Genomic DNA, 22,783 nt, shown 5'->3' with positions numbered 1-22,783 from the left:
CTACAGCTCCTCACACCCCGCTTCCTGTAAGGACTCCATCCCATTCTCTCAGTTCCTTCGCCTCCGTCGCATCTGTTCCGATGATGCTACATTCAAAAACAGTTCCTCTGACATGTCCTCCTTCTTCCTTAACCGAGGTTTTCCACCCACGGTCGTTGACAGGGCCCTCAACCGTGTCTGGCCCATCTCCCACGCATCCGCCCTCACTCCTTCTCCTCCCTCCCAGAAACATGATAGGGTCCCCCGTGTCCTCACTTATCACCCCACCAGCCTCCGCATTCAAAGGATCATCCTCCGCCATTTCCGCCAACTCCAGCATGATGCCACCACCAAACACATCTTCCCTTCACCCCCATTATCGGCATTCCGTAGGGATCGCTCCCTCCGGGACACCCTGGTCCACTCCTCCATCACCCCCTACTCCTCAACCCCATCCTGTGGCACAACCCCATGCCCACGCAAAAGATGCAACACCTGCCCCTTCACTTCCTCTCTCCTCACCGTCCAAGGACCCAAACACTCCTTTCAAGTGAAGCAGCATTTCACTTGCATTTCCCCCAACTTAGTCTACTGCATTCGTTGCTCCCAATGTGGTCTCCTCTACATTGGAGAGACCAAACGTAAGCTGGGCGACCGCTTTGCAGAACACCTGCGGTCTGTCCGCAAGAAAGACCCAAACCTCCCTGTCGCTTGCCATTTTAACACTCCACCCTGCTCTCTTGCCCACATGTCTGTCCTTGGCTTGCTGCATTGTTCCAGTGAAGCCCAACGCAAAGTGGAGGAACAACACCTCATCTTCCGACTAGGGACTTTACAGCCTTCCGGACTGAATATTGAATTCAACAACTTTAGGTCGTGAGCTCCCTCCCCCATCCCCACCCCCTTTCTGTTTCCCCCTTCTTTTTTTTCCAATAAATTATAAAGATTTTCCTTTTCCCACCTATTTCCATTATTAAAAAAAACCCCACTAGAGCTATACCTTGAGTGCCCTACCATCCATTCTTAATTAGCACATTCGTTTAGATAATATCACCAACTTTAACTTTAACACCTATGTGTTCTATTGTACTATTGTCGTTGACATCTTTTGATGATCTGCTTCTATCACTGCTTGTTTGTCCCTACAACCACACCAACCCCCTCCACCTCTCTGTCTCTCTATCTCTCCGCCCCCCACACACACACCTTAAACCAGCTTATATTTCAGCTCTTTCCTGGACTCGAACTCAAGTTCTGTCGAAGGGTCATGAGGACTCGAAACGTCAACTCTTTTCTTCTCCGCCGATGCTGCCAGACCTGCTGAGTTTTTCCAGGTAATTCTGTTTTTGTTTTGGATTTCCAGCATCCGCAGTTTTTTTGTTTTTATCCTTAGCATCCTCCTTGCAGAATGAAGTTTCTTTAGTCCTTGTTTGTTCCTGGCAGTTTCTGGAGTCAGGAAGTCTGGTGGCCTATTGTCCTTATGTTTTGCAGAGAGCTCAGACAATGGCGAGTGTGAAGCCCATTAGGGGAACTGCCCAGCCATGTCCTCTTGTAATCCCCTTTCAGAAGCTTCTAGAAATTTGGCCAATTTTCAGGTCAGGTGACTTCTGCAGCCATTTTAAAACACAGGCAGAACTTTTCCGTCGGCGATTTGGGGGTGGGGCCCGCTCACTGACGGGAAAATGACGCGGGATGATGTCGGGAGGAACCCCCGATGTCATCCCGGTCCATTTAAATATTAAGGAAGGCAGGTGGACAGTGAAATCAGTGTCCGCCCGCTGACCTGTCAATGGCAAATTAAGGCCATTGACAGGGTAATTAAGCTTGCTAAATGCCCTACCCGTCCAACCTTAAGACAGGCGGGCAGGCCAGGAGCCCCAGCAGGCTTCTGATAATACATGAAACCTCGTCCACTGGTAGGATGAGGTTTCATGTCCGTTTTTAAAACCTTCAATAAAGTTTATGTGCTTCTTATTAACATGTCCCATCTCGTGTGACATTGTCACATGAGGGGGACATGTTAATAATTTTAATATTTTTCTATTTTTAAAGATTTTTAATCTGTCACTAATCTCCCTGAGACAGCACTTGGTCTCAGGGAGCAGTGCGCTCTTTCGCACGCATGCGTGAAAGAGCGCACTTTGACAGATGGGGAATTCCCCACCCCCGCACAGGAAGCGTATAGTGCTTTCTGTCAGGCAGGCCACTGAGTGGGCCTTAATTGGCCTGCCCACTCAAAATGGCAGCAGGCCCTGTTTCTGCGGCGGAGTTTGGCTGCCTACCCGCCGCCGAGCAGGTGAGGCCCGCCCGCCCATCAAGGTAAAAATTCTGGCCAGTCGCTTTGCAGTTCTAGCTGTTTCTTCCCTTTTTCAAAACAATTCAAGGCATCACACCAGTGGATGAAATTAAAGATTAATGTTCCACATTGCACACGACACGTCGCCGCAACAACTTTTGAAAAGGAATTGAACAAATACTTGAAGGGGAAGAATTTGCAAATCAATGGCAAAGGGCAAGGGAGAGACTAGGACCCAAGGGCACAGCCTCAGAGTAAAGGGAAGACCTTTTAGAACAGAGATGAGGAGAAACTTCTTTGGCCAGAGAGTGGTGAATCTATGGAATTCATTACCACAGAAGGCTGTGGAGGCCAGGTCATTGAATGTATTTAAGAACGAGATAGATAGGTTCTTGATTAGTAAGGGGATCAAAGGTTACAGGGAGAAGGCGGGAGAATGGGGTTGAGAAACTTATCAGCCATGATTGAATCAGCGAGCAGACTCGATGGGCCGAATGGCCTAATTTCTGCTCCTATGTCTTATGGTCTTGTGGCAAGGGAATGGGACCGATTGAAAAAAAAAACAGGTGAAGTAGCATAGTGGTTATTTTACTGAACTAGTAGTCCAGGGGGCTGGACTAATAATCCAGAGATTTAAATTCAAATCCTACTAGGGCATCTGGGGAATTTAAGTTCATCTATTTATATAAATCTGGAATAAAGAGTTAGTAACAGTAACGGTCACCATGAAGCTACTTGATTGTTGTAAAAGCCCACTGGTTCACTCTTGCCCTTTTAGGAAGGAGATATGCCATCTTGGTCTGGCCTGTATGTGCCTTCAGACCCACAACAATGTGATCTCCCTTACCTCCCCTCTGAAATGTTCTAGGAAGCCGCTCAGTTATAAGAAAATTGCAATGAAAATCTATAATCCACCTGGTTTACATCTCCACCTTCTCAAAGGATGGGCAGCAAATGCTGAACTTGCCAGTGACACTCATATCCTGTGAATGGGGAAGACATAATTGGAAAGTTCTTTAAACACCTGGCACAGGCACAATAGGCTGAAAAGCCTCTTGCTGTGCTGTAAGCTTCACTGATCTGTAGGTGGCAGATTAAAACAGGATCAGGTTCGATTGTGATTTTTCCCATTATCCATGCACTTTCTGTCACACATGCCATAGGCTAACAGGCAAGGATTGGCTACTGGGCTGAAGCTCTCGAGGCATACCCCACCTGTGGAATTATAGACCAGCACAAGGAACTGCTTTCAGGACAGCACCTTCCAAACTTGTGACCTCTACCACCTAAAAGGACAAGGGTAGCAGATGCATGGGAACACCACCGCCTGCAAGTTCCTCTCCAAGCCACACAATATCCTGACTTAGAACTATATCGCCGTTCCTTCACTATCACTGGGTCAAAATCCTGGAATTCCCTAACAGCACTGTGGGTGTTACCTACACCACATGTACTGCAGCGGTTCAAGAAGGTGGCTCACTACCACAATCACCTTATGGGAAATTAGGGATAGGCAACAAATGCTGCCTTGCCAGCAATGCCCACACACCATGAAAGAATAAAAAAAATCAACATAAGTCACATTGACATTCATTAGTGTGTTTTTATGCATGATACTGTGACAAAAAAGACAAAGGTGCTTCTCTCTCCTCAAGCAAAAGTACCTGTTAAACAGCTTTTCCTGAAGCCATTGCTGCTTTAAAAAAACTCCCAAAGACCTACATTTAAAGTTTCAGATTGGCTTTTTCATTGAACTTTATCATTCTGACCAAATGGAAATTTTGATGAGTTTGTACACCAAGTTACTGTGACTAGTTCTTTGGCATTTGAGTTAAGTGCTAGATTTTGTTGCTTTGCTGCTTCAGGATTCCATTGGAAAAAAGAGCAAGAGACTGTATAAGTCATATTTATTTTAACTATCACAGTCATAAATTAAGATGATTGATCTACTTTCATGTAAAGATCGGATTTGTTAAGTTGGAACATAAAAGCACATTGCCAATGAACCCTTTCAAGTAGGCAGGTACTTCTACTCTGACCAGCGTCTGTGGAACACATGTTCTTCCTGTTATTAAGAATTATGTCATCTTTTAATATATCTCTACAGAGTTCACTCAGACTGGTGACTCTACAGTTTGTTGGATAATAGGAATTAACTATATGAATATTTCTTTTTTTAAAAAATTAACAAAAATTTCAAATCTTTTCTGGTTTTGTTCTCTTATGATTTTAACTTCATTCCCCTTTCGCTTCCTCCATCAACTGAGGGAGTGGGCGCTCTATAAAATTTATCAGGGCAATGTTGCTCTGTAACCAGTCGCTATGCAGTGCAAAAATTATCCTGATATAATAAGTTGAGTCGTAGGGTCATAAAACAATTATGACACAGAAGGAGGACATTCAGCCCATTGAGTCCATGCTAGGTCTCTGTAGAGCAATCCAATTAGATTCATTCCCCTGCTCTAGACCTGTGGCCCTGCAAGTTTACTTCCCTCAAGTGCCCATCCAATTTCTTTTTGAAATCATTCTTCATCTCCACTTCCATGACCCTTGTAGGCAGTGAGTTCCAGGTCATTACCACTCATTGTGTAAAAAGGTTCTTCCTCACATTCCCTCTGCACCTCTTGCCCAGAGCCTAAACATATTTCTCCTGGTCCTTGTACCAACAGCTAATGAGAACAATTTTCTTGTCTGCCTGATTTAAAACTCTGATTACTTCTTGAAAACATAACTCCCTTCAAATTGATAAGGCCATGATGAGCTAGGAAGATCAGGAGCACCTCAGAGTTGATTACTGTTTTGTGTTTAATCAACTGATCTCAGCTCAGGTAGTAGTTGGGTCAGTAGTCTCATGTGTGTTGGGGGGATGGGGTGGGGAATAGTCAGGTGTCCTGCTCCTGTCTATTATTCATTGACAGTCCTGGTGAGAGTGTGAGTGGATGTTGGGTATGGACAGAATTGAGTTTGCTTGTTATGCCTCTGTGCAGTCAAATGGTTTGCTGACATCCATGTGGAAAAATGTGGCAAGTTGGGCAAGGTACCAATACTAGTGGAATTGTACCCGAGTACAGAGTCAGGAGAGGAAGGGAGACGGCTGGATTCTTAAAATAAAATGTACTCACATACATCGCATATCTTGTTTAATACTTTCCGGTTACTCTGGATTAGATCAGCAACTTAGTTTTAATTCACACAAGACAAAGCTCATAGTGTGTTTGTTTCTTACTGAATTTGTGAGAAAAGTGCACATATTTTTCAATATAGAGTGACTGTGGAAAAAGTAATGAGTGCATGAAAAATTAGACATCCCACCCTTATAAACGGGTGTATATTTTTCCCAGTGCTTTTCTTTAAATATTTCTGCCCCAGTTTGATTAATGAAAAGTTTGACAAAAATACAAAAAGGCTTTTCATGTAAACAGATGTTGCTGAGATAATTGGATGTGGAGAGTTAATAGATTCATGGTTTTTTTATTGGGAAAATCTGTCTCACATCTTACATCACTGACTGCTACTAGAAGTTGCCACTGAGGATACAATACAAGGGTGGAGGGGGGAGGGAGGTTAAAATAATGAAAAGCAGCTGTATCTGGGAATGAGCAGTAGAAGTTGGAGATTGACCTACTAAACACATAGAGAAAAACGATTTACGTGGCCTTTGTGTAATATGGTAAAACCCTACAGGATATACTATTTTAAGCAATCGTCATAACAAACCTGTGCTTTATAGCCATGCAGACTCTGAATGCCCACACATTCCAATTTTAGGGATATTTATCTCATGGGCAGAGTTTTCCCCTTGACGGGCAGGCCCAGGAGTGGCCACGAAATAGTCCACCACCCGCGATCGGGCCCCGACTGCGATTTCACGTTGGCTGGCCAATTAACAGCCAGCTAGCCTGAAACACGCACTAAAAGCCTCAGCATTGCCGGGGTGGGGGCAGGAGGAGCGTGAGCGCTGAAGTTTGCACATGCATGGGGGAACACTCACCTAAGGCACAGAGCTGCCTCAGGGAGCTGAAGGCTTTTAAAATGAAAAATGAAGATTTCGCAAATAATCTAAATATGTCCCCCACCTGTGACTCAGTCACATGAAGAGGGACATGTTAAAAATGAGTTTAAAAAAATTTTATTGATTTTTTAAAAAATTCATTGTTGGAAACCTCATCCTGCCCGTCGATGAGGTTACGCAAAAAATGCAAAGGCCACCTGGCCTATTCGCCCGCCAGCCAACCGTAAGATTGGATGGGCAGCGAAAAGTTCTACTTAATTAGCTGCTTGAAGGCCCTAATAGGCCTCTGAATTGTCGGCGGACGTGCTGCCAGCTCTTGTCCGACCATCGTCATCACACTCTATTTCACGCTCGTGTGTCTGACGTGTTTCTGGCGCCTGCCTGCACAACAAGCTGAAAATCCTGGCCCAAGGTTCAATGTGCCATTTTCAAGTTGTTTCATGATCTGTTAAGTTACCTTTTCTATCTTGCCCTGCACTTAGATACCTTGTTCAAATCTTTATGATTACATTGCACCTCTAAGGAATGTGGGAATTCGATTTTAGGGTAAACATAGAGCAAAATAATATAAATTTCAACCCCAAAAATTTGGAAATAATGATCATGGCAGTTATGGAACCCCCATCACTGAGCCTTCCAGTGTTTGTGAGGTTAGGGGTGGCACGCTATTTGCATCAAGCTGACAGATGCCATGTTACCATGATTGTACCTTGTGTGCCTTCCTTCTACATTCTATCAGAGGCTCCAGTGCAGACTGGCATCCTTTGGAATCTGCACGCAGCCCTGCTGTGGAAGCAGGATGGGGAGGGGTGACCCTAAAACTTACTTCAGCTTTAAAGGGAAAAGTCTTGCCTTGGCTCTTCCTCCTCTCTCCCAGTCCCCCAGTTGTGGCTGATCTGCTCTTATGCCAGGTGTCTTACCTGCCCTAGGAATTGGGAACTTTCAGCAAAGGGAATCCCTTTTCCCTCTGACATTGGCTCTCCTTGTGAATTTTAAATTGAGGCTCTGTCCCGTACACAGGTGCTTAGGATTCCCCAGTTCAGGTCAGGATACAGTGCATCTGATTCCTGACCATTTTCTAGATGATTCTGCTGGGTCTCTGCCCAAACTACAACAGGAGTCAAGTGGAAATACCAAGGAAATTTGACTCTACCCAGTCTGTTATTGAGATTGCTGACTTGTTCATAAGTGTTTGGCAAGTCACCTGGCAGTCATTTTTAGGATGTTGTGATAGCTCATATAAAAGTTTTAATATGAGATATTAAAGTGATTTCAGGTAGGCAGACCCTCATAAAATTATTGCTCCTTCTTCGTTCCTCAGCATGGCAAATTGGAGCTCAGAATAATTGTAAGCAGATATGCTAAGGGTAAATTTCTCTCTTCACAATCCTAGCAGGGGACCTTGCCCCTGAGAGCACACACTGGAAACTCGGACACCAGCCACACAGGGTTTTCCGACCATTTCAATTGCAGCATAGAGTTAGAAGATGGTCCCCAGAAGTGGTTCGCTCACTAACATCTGATTGCAGTTAATGCTAGCAGATTTTTCCTGTTGGCTCTGTGCTCACAGTAAAAACAAAACGAAATGAAAGTTTGAAAAGTTCCCAGACTGCTTGCTCCATGGAAATGAGCTCACACTTTCTGCCTGAGTTCTCTGGGGGACTTCACACCCGAAAACCCTACACTTTAATGCAGCCAAAGCTGCATTACATTGATGATGCTGTGTACAGGCTTATTATAAGCAACATCTCAATGTATATTTGAAAGATAATTGGAGCAAACTGCTTATTCAGTGTACTTAAAGCCTTTTTCCTTTTAAAAAGTAACACTCTTATATAAGACCTAGGAAATGAAATATTTAAAATAATTGACCCGAGTAATTAAAAATTTAAAATGTTTGGCTGCAGCTTCCTATCCTAGTCTTAAAAACCTTGGTAAGCCTTTTATATTAGTTTTATCATATTTATGTTAAACCAACCATAAAAATTTAGTCGGATGGTAGTACACAACAGCATTGCTGAAAAAAGAGATATGCTGTCGAAGATTTTCATCTTCCATTCATCAGAACAGACACAAGAATGCCAAGTCTCAAAGGGAACAATTTACACTGAATGAGAAAAGGGTGCTGATTGGTTGGCAAGTTGGCCCTGATAGGCAGAAACACTGCCATGGTGAATGCACCATGGAGCTAATGTCCCTCATGTTTTCATTTATTCAAAAAAGATGCAATATCTGGATGTATTCCTTTATCCTACAGAGGACAGGCCTTTATCACTACCAATTATTGCTACCTTTTTTAAATTCATTCATGGGATGTGGGCCAGCATTTATTGCCCATCCCTAGTTGCCCTTGAGAAGGTGGTGGTGAGCTGCCTTCTTGAACCACTGTAGTCCATGTGGTGTAGGTCCACTCACAGTGCCGTTAGGAAGGGAATTCCAGGATTTTGACCCAGCAACAGTGAAGGAACGGTGATATATTTCCAAGTCAGGATGGTGAGTGACTTGGAGGTGAACTTCCAGGTGGTGGTGTTTCCATCTATCTGCTGCCCTTGTCCTTCTAGATGGTAGTGGTTGTGGGTTTGGAAGGTGCTGTCTAAGGTGAATTCCTGCAGTGCATATTACAGATGGTACACATTGCTGCAACTGTGTGTGGCTGGTGGAGGGAGTGAATGTTTGTCGACATGGTGCCAATCAAGTGGGCTGCTTTGCCCTGGATGATGTCAAGCTTCTTGAGTGTTATGGAGCTGCACTCATCCAGGTGAGCGGGGACTATTCCATCACACTCCTGAATTGTGTCTTGTAGATGATGGACAGCCTTTGGGGAGTAAGGAAATGAGTTACTCATCGCACAATTCCTAGCCTCTGACCTGCTCTTGTATCCAACCAATCAGCTAACCAATCAGCACCATCTTTTCATGCAGTGCAAATTGTTGTTCCCTTTGAAATTTGACATTCTTGCGAATCTGTCCTGGTGAGTGCAAGACGAAAAGTTTCGACAGCATGTGTCTTTTTTCAGCAATACTCAAGTTCTGTACTACCAAGCCGCTCTATGAATATATGTAGCTTCTATCAAGCATAAGTGACCTATATTACAAGCTTGACTGATAATCTTAAATTGGTTGTTAGTGTAATTTTTATAACACTTGCAATTGTTCAGAAGTGCTGCCTAATTGCATCTAATTACATCTAATGGTAGACATTATGTCCTGAGTTTTGCAAGCATGGGTTGGTTGAGTACAGTCAGTGCTCTGCCTAATGTGAACAGCTGAAGGGATGTGCTGTTTGATATGATCCGCTGGCAGTCATTTAGATGTACGACCTATATATCTGGCATCGCATGGCACTGAAATTCAAAAACTACTTTACTCATTTGTCTGGTAGGCATCCTGTTAGTGGAAAACACAACCCATGTTGTTACTGTATAGTAGCAATGTGAAATGGTTAGCTTCACCTGCTACTCAAATTTTTGAGATACTTAACCCTTCCAGGGTAAGGTGAGGTAAGTTTGGGCACTTTTCAGTCTGAAATTGGCAGCCTTAGGCTCATTCATCATTTTGCATGATGCACAGTGAGCATTGATCTGACTGGGATAGACATGGTCCCGCAGGATAGTTTTGATGTGCCCTATTTCGGTGTCAAGCTTGCACGGTGAGCAAATGACTCAGGCCCTATTTACGAAATTGCCAATAAAGTCAATCTTGTAGCATGTGGAGCTGTTGGAATCCCAACATATATATTGATGGGTGACGGTATGCTTGTGGTTGACAATAGTAGAGAGCCCATCAGTGGATTTCTCAACTAGCACATTGATGAAAGGGAGTTTATTAGACTGCTCCATTTCAAAGATAAATTTCAATGCGGGATGGAGCACATTTAGAAGTGTAAGCAAATTCTTACAAACAGCCACATATTCAAATATAGCAAACATATCAACTATGTATCAGAAATACGCAAAGCATAGGAAGTTAGGGATCATTCCATCGAAAATGCGTTTCTCGTGAAAATGTTAGTGACAGCTGACCCTAGAGGGTAACCCATGGCAACAACATCTATTCGGGTATACATAGTGTCATTAAAGCTGATAAAAGCAAAATGCTGCAGATACTGAAAATCTGAAATAAAACCAAAAAATGCTGGAAAAACTCAGGAGGTCTGACAGCATCTGTGGAGAGAGAAACAGAATCAATGTTTCGCGTCTGTATGACCCTTCTTCAGAGCTGGCTTTTATGTCATTAAAGCTGAATTCAACTGCTAAGTTCATAAGTTCAGTGTATACAGATTCAGAATATGGTGCTAACATTTTCATTGGTTTCCACAAGAAATCTTTTTTCAGCAACACTCAAAAATTTCTGTGTGTTCCTTAACTCTCCAGATACAAAAAAATGCATTTTCTATAAATGGCTTAGCCTCAATCTGAGTAACTATTAGAAGTGTATACTGCACTTGGCTAAAATATAAATAAAAGCAAAATACTGCGGATCCTGGAAATCTGAAACAAAAACAAAAATAGCTGGAAAAACTCAGCAGGTCTGACAACATCTGCGGAGAGGAATACAGTTAACGTTTCGAGTCTGTATGACTCTTCATCAGAACTAAAGAAATATAGAAATGTGGTGACATATGAGCTGGTAGAGGGGGAGTGGGACAGGTAGAGCTGGATAGCGGGCCACTGATAGGTGGAGGCAAAGAAGAGATTGCCAAAGATGTGGTAGACAAAAGGACAAAGGGGTGTTGACGGTGGTGATATTATCTAAGGAATGTGCTAATGGTGACATTAAGGGTAGAAGGCAGGACAAACAAGTGGCAGATGGCCCTAGTGGGGGTGGGGTGAGGGGAAGGGATTGGAATGGACTAAAAGGTGGAGATAAAACGATAGATTTAAAAATAGGTGGGAAAAGAAAAATATATTAAAAAATTATAAATTATTGGAAAAAGGGGGATCGGAAAGGGGGTGGGGATGGAGGAGAGATTTCATGATCTGAAGTTGTTGAACTCAATGTTATGTCTGGAAGGCTGTGGAGTGCCTAGTCAGAAGATGAGATGCTGTTCCTCCAGTTTGTGTTGAGCTTCACTGGAACATTGCAGCAGGCCAAGGACGGACATGTGGGCTTGCGAGCAGGGTGGTGTGTTGAAATGGCAAGCGACAGGGAGGTCTGGGTCATGATTGCGGACAGACTGAAGGTGTTCCACAAAGCGGTCACCCAGTCTGTGTTTGGTCTCCCCAATGTAGAGGAGACTGCATTGAGAGCAGCGAATGCAGTAGACTAAATTGAGAGAAGTGCAAGTGAAATGCTGCTTCACTTGAAATGAGTGTTTGGGCCCTTGGACGATAAGGAGGGGGAAGTAAAGGGGCAGTTGTAACACCTTCTGTGGTTGTATGGGAAGGTGCCGTGGGAGGGGGTTGAGGTGTAGGGGGTAATGGAGGAGTGGACCAGGGTGTCCCGGAGGGAACGATCCCAGTGGAATGCCATCTGGGGAGTGAAGGGAAGTTGTGTTTGGTGTTGGCATCATGCTGGAGTTGGCGGAAATGGTGGAGGATGATCCTTTGAATGTGGAGGCTAGTGGGGTGATAAGTGAGGACAAGGGGGATCCTATCATGGTTCTGGGAGGGAGAGGAAGGAGTGAGGGCGGATGCGCGGGAGATGGGCCGGACATGGTTGAGGGCCCTGTCAACCACTCTGCATGTTATAAATTGTCGTCCATTTCTCTCCCAGTTCCACTGGTGTTGTTTGAATATTCCATTACTGATTGCTTTCAGTTGTTTACCACAAAAATGACTTTGCTTCAGTTTCAGTAACATTTAATTTAAATGGAGTCAATATTAGCTTGAAATAACTTTCTTCTTTAAAGCACACTCTGCAATACTGACTGTCATCAGGGTTTCAGTAAAACAGAATAGGACCCATTTTGTGATTTTTGTTCTGGGCGCACACCTCTCCAAATTGGGCAGCTAGGCCCATAGCCTAATATGGGAGGTGTCAAATTCAGTTGAAGCTAAATTTTCCAACCCTTTTGGGGGGCCATTGCATGAAGTGCACATTAGCCTTTTTATAGTACATAATTTGTTGTTCATAATTAAGTTAGTCACACATTAAAACCTCCTTATCGTAAAGAAAAAGTGACAAATACAATGAAAAATGCTTGAGGTGAAGCAACCCACAATAACATATGATGTTAGGAGCATTTTTATGTGCCAGCCATAAAGTTGAATATGAAGCATTATGGATGTAGAAGCGTGATTGTGGCCGATACAAGAGATTGTGGCAGTGCTTCCCATATTTCATTGCTGATGCTGTATCATATCCAAAACATCCAGACTTTGGCCATAGTCTTAATTTGAGTGGTCAATCTATAGATAACCTTACTTAATACTCAGCTCGCAGGTCTGCTCAACTTCTCCCCTAAGCTTTGGATATGGGGGACGGTATTCATTCAATTATGCGTGCTGCACGTTGTGGCTCAGCGAGTGGTTTGCTTTGGCTTTGGTCACCTTCAGCTGTTGCCCTTTGAGTAGAATATCCAAATTACCATTATCTACATGGTAGTTCTGTTTTATGTCCATCATGACCTCTTAGAACTGTTCAATCCAGTGAATGGAAAACATGCAGAGTGCACATTCAAATAAAGATGATGAGCTAGCTATGCTGAATTTAGGAATTCCTGTCTAGTTGCATACTAGATCAAGAGGGACAACTACCCTAACCCCATTTTTGACAGGGTTGATAATGATTGCAATGTGGAATAACATGGCATGTTAGTACATGTCCACTTGAACCGCAAAAACAACCAGCAATGCAGTAATAAAGTATATCCTTCCAAACATATGCTGCAATTTTAAAGTATTTGAGCTGGAGTGAAATAAAAAGGAAAAGACTTGCATTTGCATAACATCTTTAGGATTTCCCAATGAGCTTTGCAAACAAGTAAGTACTTTGAATTGTAGGCAGGCATTATTGTAAAGTACTTGTGGTTATATACCTGTGACTGTCACACAGGGGAGGCAATGGCATAGTGGTTCTGTTGCTGGGCTGGTAATCCAGACATCCAGGGTAATGCTCTGGCGACCAGGTTTGAATCCTGTCATGGCAGATGGTGGAATTTGAATGCAATAAAAATCTGGAATTAGAAGTCTAATGATGCCCCTGAAACCATTATTGTAAAAACCCATCTGGTTCTCTAATGTCCTTTGCCTGGTCTGTGACTCCAGACCCACAGCAATGTGGCTGACTCTTCAATGCCCTCTGAACAAGGGCAGTTTTGGATGGGCAATAAATGCTGGTCCAATGATGGCCACATCCGATGAACAAATTGGCCATTCTTGCAACAATTTGAGGCCCATGAATTAAAACACGTGAACTTTACTGGTGCATCATTAAACACGTTGAGATTTTTCCTATGTATGAGTATGACTGGTTGCAACTTTGTAATAACATTGTACTTGGAAATGTGCACACTCCGACATAATACTTTTCCTGCCATGCTCAGAAAACAGATCAAAGACCTACTTTTATTTTTAGCGAAGTTGTATTTTTCTGATGGTGAGATTAATTGAGATGTGAGAAAGGTGCACCATCTTATTTTAAGCAAATAGTTTGCACATCAAGCATGCCTCAAGTTAAACATAGCCAGAAGAATGTAAAGGGGCTATTTCAATGATTGGTTGCTGCCAGTGAGGGCTGGTATTTGCAGTGCGCACAGGACAAAGGCTCAGACTGCAGGCACACGGTTTCCTGACTTGTTCTCTGTGTGGTTGCAGCTCCTCACCAGAAGTGGCTAATTGCGGATTAAGAACTAATGTGTAATGGTAGGCATGTGAAATTTCCACAAGGCTACACTAGACATTTTTCAGAGGTTTTCAGTAAATCATAACGGTGGGTATTTGAAATTTTCATACCATCCTTCATTTAAACTGTAAAAGCACAATAAATCCAGAATATGTTACCCAAAACTTTTGGTTAGAAAGAACATTTTGAACTATGTTAAATATGGTGAAGTATTTGCACTGGTTGTGGTGTTCTTCGGAGTAACTTGAGATAATCAACTAGGATGAGCAGACAAGCAACTTTATATATTTGGTATAAAGTTAAGGCATATTGGCTTAATTGTAAATTTTCTTATTGAATTTGGTACTTAATAAGCCAATTGGCATCATTGATCTGAATGAGAGGTGGAAGAAACCTTAAATACAGTAAAGTCTCTGGCCAGAATTTTCGAGCCCCTCGCGCCGATGTGAATGGAGATTTCAATGGCTCACCGGCTCCCTGTGGCGGAACCCGCTGCACTGAGTAGGGGGGGAGGTCTGAAAAATTCCAACCTCTAACTTTTCTGCGTGCTGTTGTATCAATAGTTCAACTAGTAGTGCGATATGTGGCTGCAGCAATCCTGCTGAGGCTGTGGTTATCTGAAATGCTCACTTAGCCTAGAAACATGCCCCCTCCTGTAGTTAGGAGTTGTCTACACATTAGGACTAAACTATTAGAAGAAAAATAAAAGGCAACCATCTCAATTTAATGCCTACTTATAACGTCACAACAACCACAATATTATGAAAATATACAGTTATTCTGAGGTGATGCCGAAAATGTTTATTTTTGTGACAAATGATTCATTTTGTCTTGTGCCTGACCATGAGCTGCTATTTGATGCCAAAAGCAGCTTTGTCTGACTTGAATTACGATTTTTAGTAGTTTTGGAGCCAGTCTAAAAAGTCAGGAAATGGCAGGTTTAAATATGAAAGCAAATAAGCCAACTCTTGGTTTTATGTGCTTTTTAAAGAACTTCTAAAAATGAAAACTAATCATTATCATTAAGGAAATGCTCACGGGTGATTCATCCCCATGTTTTTATACAAAACACATTAATGCAAAATTTATTTCACTGTACTGTCAAAGCTGCCAAAGTCTCATTGTAGTGCTGTAAAGATTTACAATTATTCAACCCGAAATTACATTCTGAAGCATGTTTCAAAATAATCCCTGTTTACAAAATCTCATTACTTATGAATAAAAATCACTTAAAGATGTGTTTCTTTTACCTGCTGCTGTTTATCAGCCTACCCTTTAGCGTGGCTAGGTCCTGGGATCTTAGAATGGGCTTCACTCTGCCTTGTTGCCAAATAGCTTTAAAAATAATCATGCAGACCAGCAAGGTATATTCAGGATTGCGGTGCTCCATAATGGACTCCTTTGCTTGCAGACAGATCCGAAATGAAGGTTATTAATTTATAAAGAGAACATTAAAATTTAACATGTAACCCATTTTGAAAATATTTTGTGAGGTGAGTTTATTCTGACTATTTCCAAAGTGCTGGTGAAACTTTGGGGTAAATCCCATTTATGTGTAATGGAAACCCTATGGCTAGGATTTTCCGGCCCCATTCACAGTGGGCGTGAGCGGAAAATAGCAGGAGATTGCAAAAATCAATTTCAAGTTGTCATCACAAAACCAGTTTGCAATCGTCCGTTCCACCCATCAATGTATTAGCATCTTATTATAAGTCCTGCTGGCAGAAATCATCCCCCCCCCTACCCGACCCTACGCTGGATCATGAGGTCATATCCGCATGCAGTCATGCTGACTTGTTTCACAATCATACGTAACTGACGTGCACCTGGTGGCCTGTGCTCTGCTTGTGACTTCGAGGTTTGTTTGCCTACCTTGCTTCGGGCAGCACTCACTCAGCGCCAGGCTTCACAGGCAACACCGCATCGCTTTTGGGAGGCTCACGGGCAAGTCTCTACCTACCAGACCAGCAGTAAGGCAGTGGTGGCTTCTCAACAGCTGCAGAGCTCGGGCTTGCTTGGGGAAGGGGCGGAGTGGGTGGGAAGTGGCCTCAGGCAAGGGAAGAGGCTGCAGGGCTAGGGCTGTAGGATATCCCAGGGTATGTGTGGGGGTACATGTTGAACTGTGTAAGTGGCCTCAAGTTGATGAAGGCTGAGATGCACATAGGGCATATGCATTTCCATCTCTGAATGTCCATGGGCTAACAAACGGATATCCACCACAAAACAATGGAATCAAGTGATACATGGGAGGACTGAGAGGTCTTTGACATTAACTTCCTCGACAACGATGAGGGGTGTTCCATACTGACACAGGGTAGGTCCAAGTTGATCTGGCAGCATTGTTGGAAGCAACAATGTGCACGTCCAGATTATGCTCAAAGGCTCCATTGCCTGCCAGGTTTGACCATTTGGAATTAGCATCAGTTTTCTCAGCCAATGTTCATGTGAGGGGAGGCACAGTGCTGCATCTGTACATTGAGATGAAAGTCTTATGACTGCGAACAGACAACTACACGGTGAGAGATGCTCAGGGCTGTAGATTTGAGTGCCAGGATAATAGTAATGCTGAGAGGCCAGAGTTTCATCAACTTGAAGTGGCAATGAGCTCGCACTTATTGGTCAGCTTATTAGCTGTACAGTCAGAAAATCGCAAATGCAGTTACCATACTGGAGCACACATGAGCTTTGAGTCTGGGCTTATAGCGTGAAAGCCTTGGCAGAGACAGAGTACATTGAGTTCCAGGATATATGACCCTTCTCCATGTGTTAGCACATCTGTCCTTCGACACTACACCTTCACTTTTCAATCACGCCACCTGGAGGGGAGAACACCTCTGCCTCTATGTCACAGCCATGAGTGAACATTACATGATCCTGCAAAGCATGTGAAGGATGAGCCTTGCACAAGCACACTTAAAATTGAGGACGAGGCACCTCTGATGTCAGAAATAATCTGAAAATGGCCAGACACTGTGGTGAAATTGAAGCAGATTACATAGATGAGATGCCCATGATAGTGGCAACTGTGTAAAGTGGGGGGAGGGACCATGGCATGTCACCTGATTGACTGCAACAAATCTTGTCATGAAAAGGAGACAAACACAAAAGAGGGTGTGGAATGGGTGTGACTGTATTTAAAGCTGTGCACATTATATACATATTGTGAACACCTGTGCCACCATTGTGTTCCTAATAGTATTTGGCTTCCCTAAATCTAACACTATGTCTGGGTGCATCCCGACATCCACAGTGGAGGTGGAGGCAGCCTGCTGACTGCGATACCTTTTTGTCTGTGACGATCTTGGCGGGCATCCTCTGGAGGGCTGAGACCTGAAGGACTCCGGCCTGGTTTGGGTGTCCTGCTGTGGGGCAGGTCCACCCTCCTTGGACTTTGGAGATGGAGATGATGGGGTCATAGGAAAAGGGGATTTGGATTGACTGGACACTCCTGGAGTCACCTGGGTGGATGGTTCCTGGGTGCCCATTGCTGGTTGTCCTCCCTATGGGCGCCCGAGGGCCCTTGCTGACTCCTTGAGGAGAAAAGACAGTTGGAGTGAGATCAAGCTGCTCTGCACCCCTCTTGCGTTGACACTGTTGGAGGCCAACCAACGTCTCCATGGCAGCCGCCATCCTACCAGTGTTGACCTCCATGCATTGGCATGATGACATTCTTACCTCGGACTGAAGGCAGATGGACTCTTCCATTATGCCTTGCAATCTGAGGAGTGCAGCTGATACTCCTTCTCGATGTTCCCATGATTGTTGCTGCAGCTCCACCAACTGATTTAGGACCGAATCCAGAGGCTCGTCAGCTGACTTGGACTCAACAGACTCCTTGCCTCCACTAGTCTTCTGAGTGCTGACAACCTCAGATATCCCTGCCTCCGCCTGTTGTGGAGCAGATTGTGCGCTGTGCTCGCCAGATTGTGACCCAAATCCTGTTGTAGATCTCGGTCCCACCAGGTTGTGTGTCTCTGCACTGGTGGAGGGTGTAGGTGAGTGCTGTGATGGGTCTTCGAGAATGCTTATTTCTAATTCCCCATCTGAGGTGTCTTCTTAACTGGAGCTGAGAACCTGGCTGGCTGAGAGTGTTGGGTGCTTGGCAGAGCTGCCTATGAAAGAAAGCAGAGATAATTAGTGCATGACAGCCAAGTGAAAAACAGGAGAGAGCATTCACAGTAATATTGAGTGAGGGATGATCTGGTGCAGGTGGGTGTTTGCCGCTGACCACACAGTCGCTGCAGGAACAGTCCATGTCGTCTCTGGTAGTTTAATAGCATGATTTTCAAAGGCAGTGAGGACCTTGATGTCTGGTACTCCACCCTGGGTCTGGGACCTCTCCCTTTTATTCTGTGTGGCCTTGACCTGCATAAAGAAAGATGGAGAGAGTGTGAGCAAGGCACGTGCCAGGGCAGATGAGAAGGATGCCAGGCGTGTGTGTGTGTGCTGAGTAGAGCCATGCACAGGATGAGGAGGCAATCTCCAGAGGAGATGAGGCCAGATGGGGATTTAAGGGTGTCGGTGACCGAGCGAGTGGTGATGTCCCTTGAGCTGGCGATGGGTGAAGCACTAGTGAATGTGTGATGGGCTTGTGAGTGTGTGAGGTTAGAGCGATGAGATGGTTGATTTAAACTGGCAGCACAGATGAGATCATTGGATGGCTGACTGCTTCTGTGCAGCGTTGGCACTGACCACCACTGCCACTGATTCCCAAGCTGGAGTGGTGAGATTGCTGGACCTCCTGCAGCCAGAGTGGGGGTAGAGGACATCATGGTGGATCTCCACAGCATCCAAAAGCCATTCCAGGTTCACGTCACTGAATCTGGGGGCTGCATTCTTCTTGGCTTTTGAGGTCATGCCTTCACTGGAGCAGTCCTGGGCTGCAAGCACTGAGAACTGTGCACGTGGCTGCAGTTTAAATATGGCGCGCAGAGTGAGGAAGTAGTGAGGTAACAGCATGGTGAGAGAATCAGAGGCTATTCAGGGAAAATTCAGCCCTATATGTTTATTCAAGTGACAATTGTGAGTCACTGGGAGTGTTTGGCTTTGTATGCTTACTATGTTGACCTCTAAAGTGTTTGGCTTTGATCCCTGCAAATTGCAAAGTGAGTTACTGGGTGAAAAAAGCAGAAGTCAGTACCATAACTATACAACAGATATGCTTCCTATTCTTGTTCCTGACATGATGGATTGATGTTGGAAGTCCTTTTTTTCTGGCATGAAACATATTTACCTAGGACCTATCATAGGCACATTTTAATTTAGGAATTTCAAATTTATTAGGAATTAGGAGACTGATTAAGCAACACTTAGGGGCTTAAATTTCCATATGATCTCCGCAATCGAAATAGGATCACTCTTTTTTCATTAGCTCACAGAATGTGGGCATTGTTGGCAAGGCCAGCATTTATGGCCCATCCTTATACAACCGAGTGGCTGGCAAGGACATTTCAGAGGGCAGCTGAGAGTCAACACCACCATCCCCCCTCCCCCACAACCCACACCCAACATTGCTGTGGGTCTGGTGTCACCAGATAGCCTTAGGTATGAACAACAGATTTCTTTCTCTAAAGGACAGTAGTGAGTAGTGAACCACATGTTTTTTAGATAATCCTGCAGTTTCATGGCCACCCTTACAGATGATAGTAATCAAACACAAAAACAGGAAGTAAGCAAGCACAAAAACAGCAGCTGGTCACCGAGTGCAGTTAGTCACAGAGTCACAGGATTTGGTGAGGGAAGAGATGATGTTCACGTAAGTAGCTACCTTAACTTTGAGCTTAGAAGAGTGTGGAGATCAGCGGCTCAATCTGTGGACCGGCCGCGTTCTGAAAAAATTAGAAATGTGATGTCACAGGAAATAGGTAAGTAATTGGTTGGTGAGTATTTTGCTCATTTATTATTCAAACCTTGGGTATTTTAGTAATAATAATTAAGTTTTATTCATAGTATTAAATCTTAGGAACAGTAGGGTCTAGCTTTTTAGTTTCTGGATTTATAATAAATAGCCTGTAAAGAAAAGTGTAGGTATGACAGGGCAGCTTGGCCACATGGAATGCCATCCTGTAATATATGGAAAGTGATGGACATTTCATGTAGCTTAGATGACCACATGTGCAGGAAGTGTCACTAGCTGCAGAAAATTGAGTTCTGGGTTTCAGGGCTCAAGTGATGGCTGAAGTCAATCTGGCGCAGCTGTGCTGCTGAGAACTAAGTGGATATCATGCTTAGGGAGGTTGTCACACTGCAGGTTAAGAGAATACAGGCAGAGATGGAATAGGTGACTGCCAGGCAGTCCAGGAGGGCCAGGCAGGTTGTGCAGGAGTTCCTTGAGTCTATCTCACTCACTAACCAGTTTTCTGTTTTGGATACTGATGAGGATGATGATTCCTTAGAGAAATGCAGCTAGAACCAGGTCTGTGGCACCATGGGTGGCTCAACTGCACAGGAGAGGAGGAAGAAGAGTAGAAGAGCAATAAGGGTAGGGGATTCAATATTTGGGGGAACAGACGTGCATTTCTGCTGCTTGCAAATTTCCTCCCTGGTGCTAAGGTCAAGGAGGTCACCGCGTGGCTACAGGACATTCTTATGGGGGAAGGTGAACATCCAGAGGTTGTGGCCCATATTAGTACCAACGACACAGTTAGAAAGAGGGATGAGGTCCTGAAAGTGATTTCTTTCAGATGAAAGCAGGAAACAGATTAAAAGGCAGGACTTCAAAGGCAGTAATCTCAGGGTTACTCCACGTGCCATGTACCAGTGAGTATAGAAATAGGAAGGTAGAGCGAATGAACGCATGTCTGGAGAGATGGTGAAGGAGAGAGGACTTAGATTTCTGAGGCACTGGGAATGGTTCTGGGGCAGGTGAGGCTGGTTCAAGGTAAATGGGTTACACCTTTGCAGGACTGGGACCAATATCCTTGCTGGGAGATTTGCTAGTGCAGTTGGGGATGGTTTAAACTAGCTTGGCAGAGAGAGGGAATTCAGATAGGAGAGAAACCAAGCTGGTAATGGTAGGAAGAAAAGTAGCAAGCGAAATTGGAAGACAGCGGAAACAAAGGCCAGCATCAAATAGGGTCAAAATACTGAAAAATGTTAAAAGGGCAAAACTAAAGACACTCTACCTGAATGCATGCAACATTCACAACAAAGTATATGAATTGATGGCACAAATAGCAGTAAATGGGTATCATCTATTTGCCATTAGGGAGACATGGCTACAGAGTGACCAAAGCTGGGAACTGAATATTCAAGAGTTTTCACATTTAAGAAGGATAGGCAAAAAGGAAAAGGAAGTAGGGTAGTACTGTTAACAAAGGATGAGATCAGTACATTAGTGAGAGAGGATCTTAGATCAGTAGATTAAGATGTAGAATCAGTTTGGGTGGAGCTCAGAAACAGCAAGGGGCAGCAAATATTGGTAGGAGTTATTTGTAGGCCAACAAACAGTAATGGTAATATAGGGCACAGTATAAATAAGGAAATTAGAGGTGAATGTAACAAGGGTAATACACTAATCATGGGGGACTTCAATCTGCATATAGACTGGGTAAACTAAATTAGCACTAATGCTGTGGAGGATGAATTCCTGGACTATATACATTATGACTTTCTAGAACAGCTTTTTGAGGAACTAACTAGGCAATGGGCTTTTTTAGATCTAGTATTATGCAATGAGAAAGGGCTAATTAATAATCTCATTGTAAAGGAGCCTTTAGGGAAGAGTGACCATAATATGGTAGAGTTTTCCAGTAAGTTTGAAAGTGATGTAGTTCATCTGAAATTAGTGTCTTAAGTCCAAACAAAGGAGACTACAAAGGAATGAGGGGCAAGTTGGCTGCAGTAACTTGGGAGACTACCTTAAAAGATATGACAGTAGACAGGCAATAGCTAGCATTTAAAGAATTAATATATGGTTTACAATAAATATATCTTCCTTTGAGACACAAAACACACCAAGAAAAATGATCCAATCATGGCTAACAAGAGAAGTGAAAAATTGTATTGGATCAAAGGAAGAGGATTATAAAATTGCCAAAAATTGTCATAAGCCTGATTGGGAACTTATAAGCATTCAGCAAAGGAGGACCAAGAAACTGATAAAAAAAAAGGGAAAGTAGAATATGAGACTACTAGTCATACTGGAGAAATTAATGAGACTGAAAGCTGATAAATCTTCTGGACCTGATGATCTACACTCCAGAGTGATGAAAGAGGTGGCTGGAGAGATAGTGAATGCATTAATGATCATCTTCCAAAATTCTATAGATTCTGGAATGGTTCCATTGAAGAAGATACTCCCTCCAGTCCAACAACTAACACAGAGTCCTGTTGAAGAGGAAAAATTACAGTCCCCGATCACACAGCGACCACAGAGATTCAGGCTTCCTTTAACAGGTTTTATTCAAGCATATGCAAGGGAGCTGCAATCATTCCTAAGAATAAAGACCCAGCTCCCAGATTGATTACATTTCATTACTTTTGCACTTTTTCTTATCACAATACATTTGAGTACATTTGAATACATCCAATCGGTAACCGACACACCGATCCCATGTTAAAACTATCCTATTGAGTACATAAACATGTGATTTTGCTGACCAGTTATTCTGAAGGATGTATACATAATGATATTATTCAATCAAAATTAAAACACGTACGCAAAGACCTTGATTCTCATAGCTCAAGACTGTTTGTGTTTCATCAAAGCCC

General features: G+C 43.6%; 1 protein-coding gene across 3 annotated transcripts in view; it reads left to right on the top strand.

Annotated features, from left to right (window-relative positions):
• Window positions 1-22,783, top strand: part of LOC121276870 (versican core protein-like) — a 228,990-nt gene that overhangs the window by 44,473 nt on the left and 161,734 nt on the right. The window lies entirely within an intron of this gene.

Source organism: Carcharodon carcharias, chromosome 4, assembly GCF_017639515.1.
Source record: "Carcharodon carcharias isolate sCarCar2 chromosome 4, sCarCar2.pri, whole genome shotgun sequence".
Lineage (NCBI taxonomy): Eukaryota > Metazoa > Chordata > Chondrichthyes > Lamniformes > Lamnidae > Carcharodon > Carcharodon carcharias.
The sequence above is the reverse complement of the archived record's forward strand: the minus strand, read 5'-3'. Positions and strand labels throughout refer to the sequence as shown.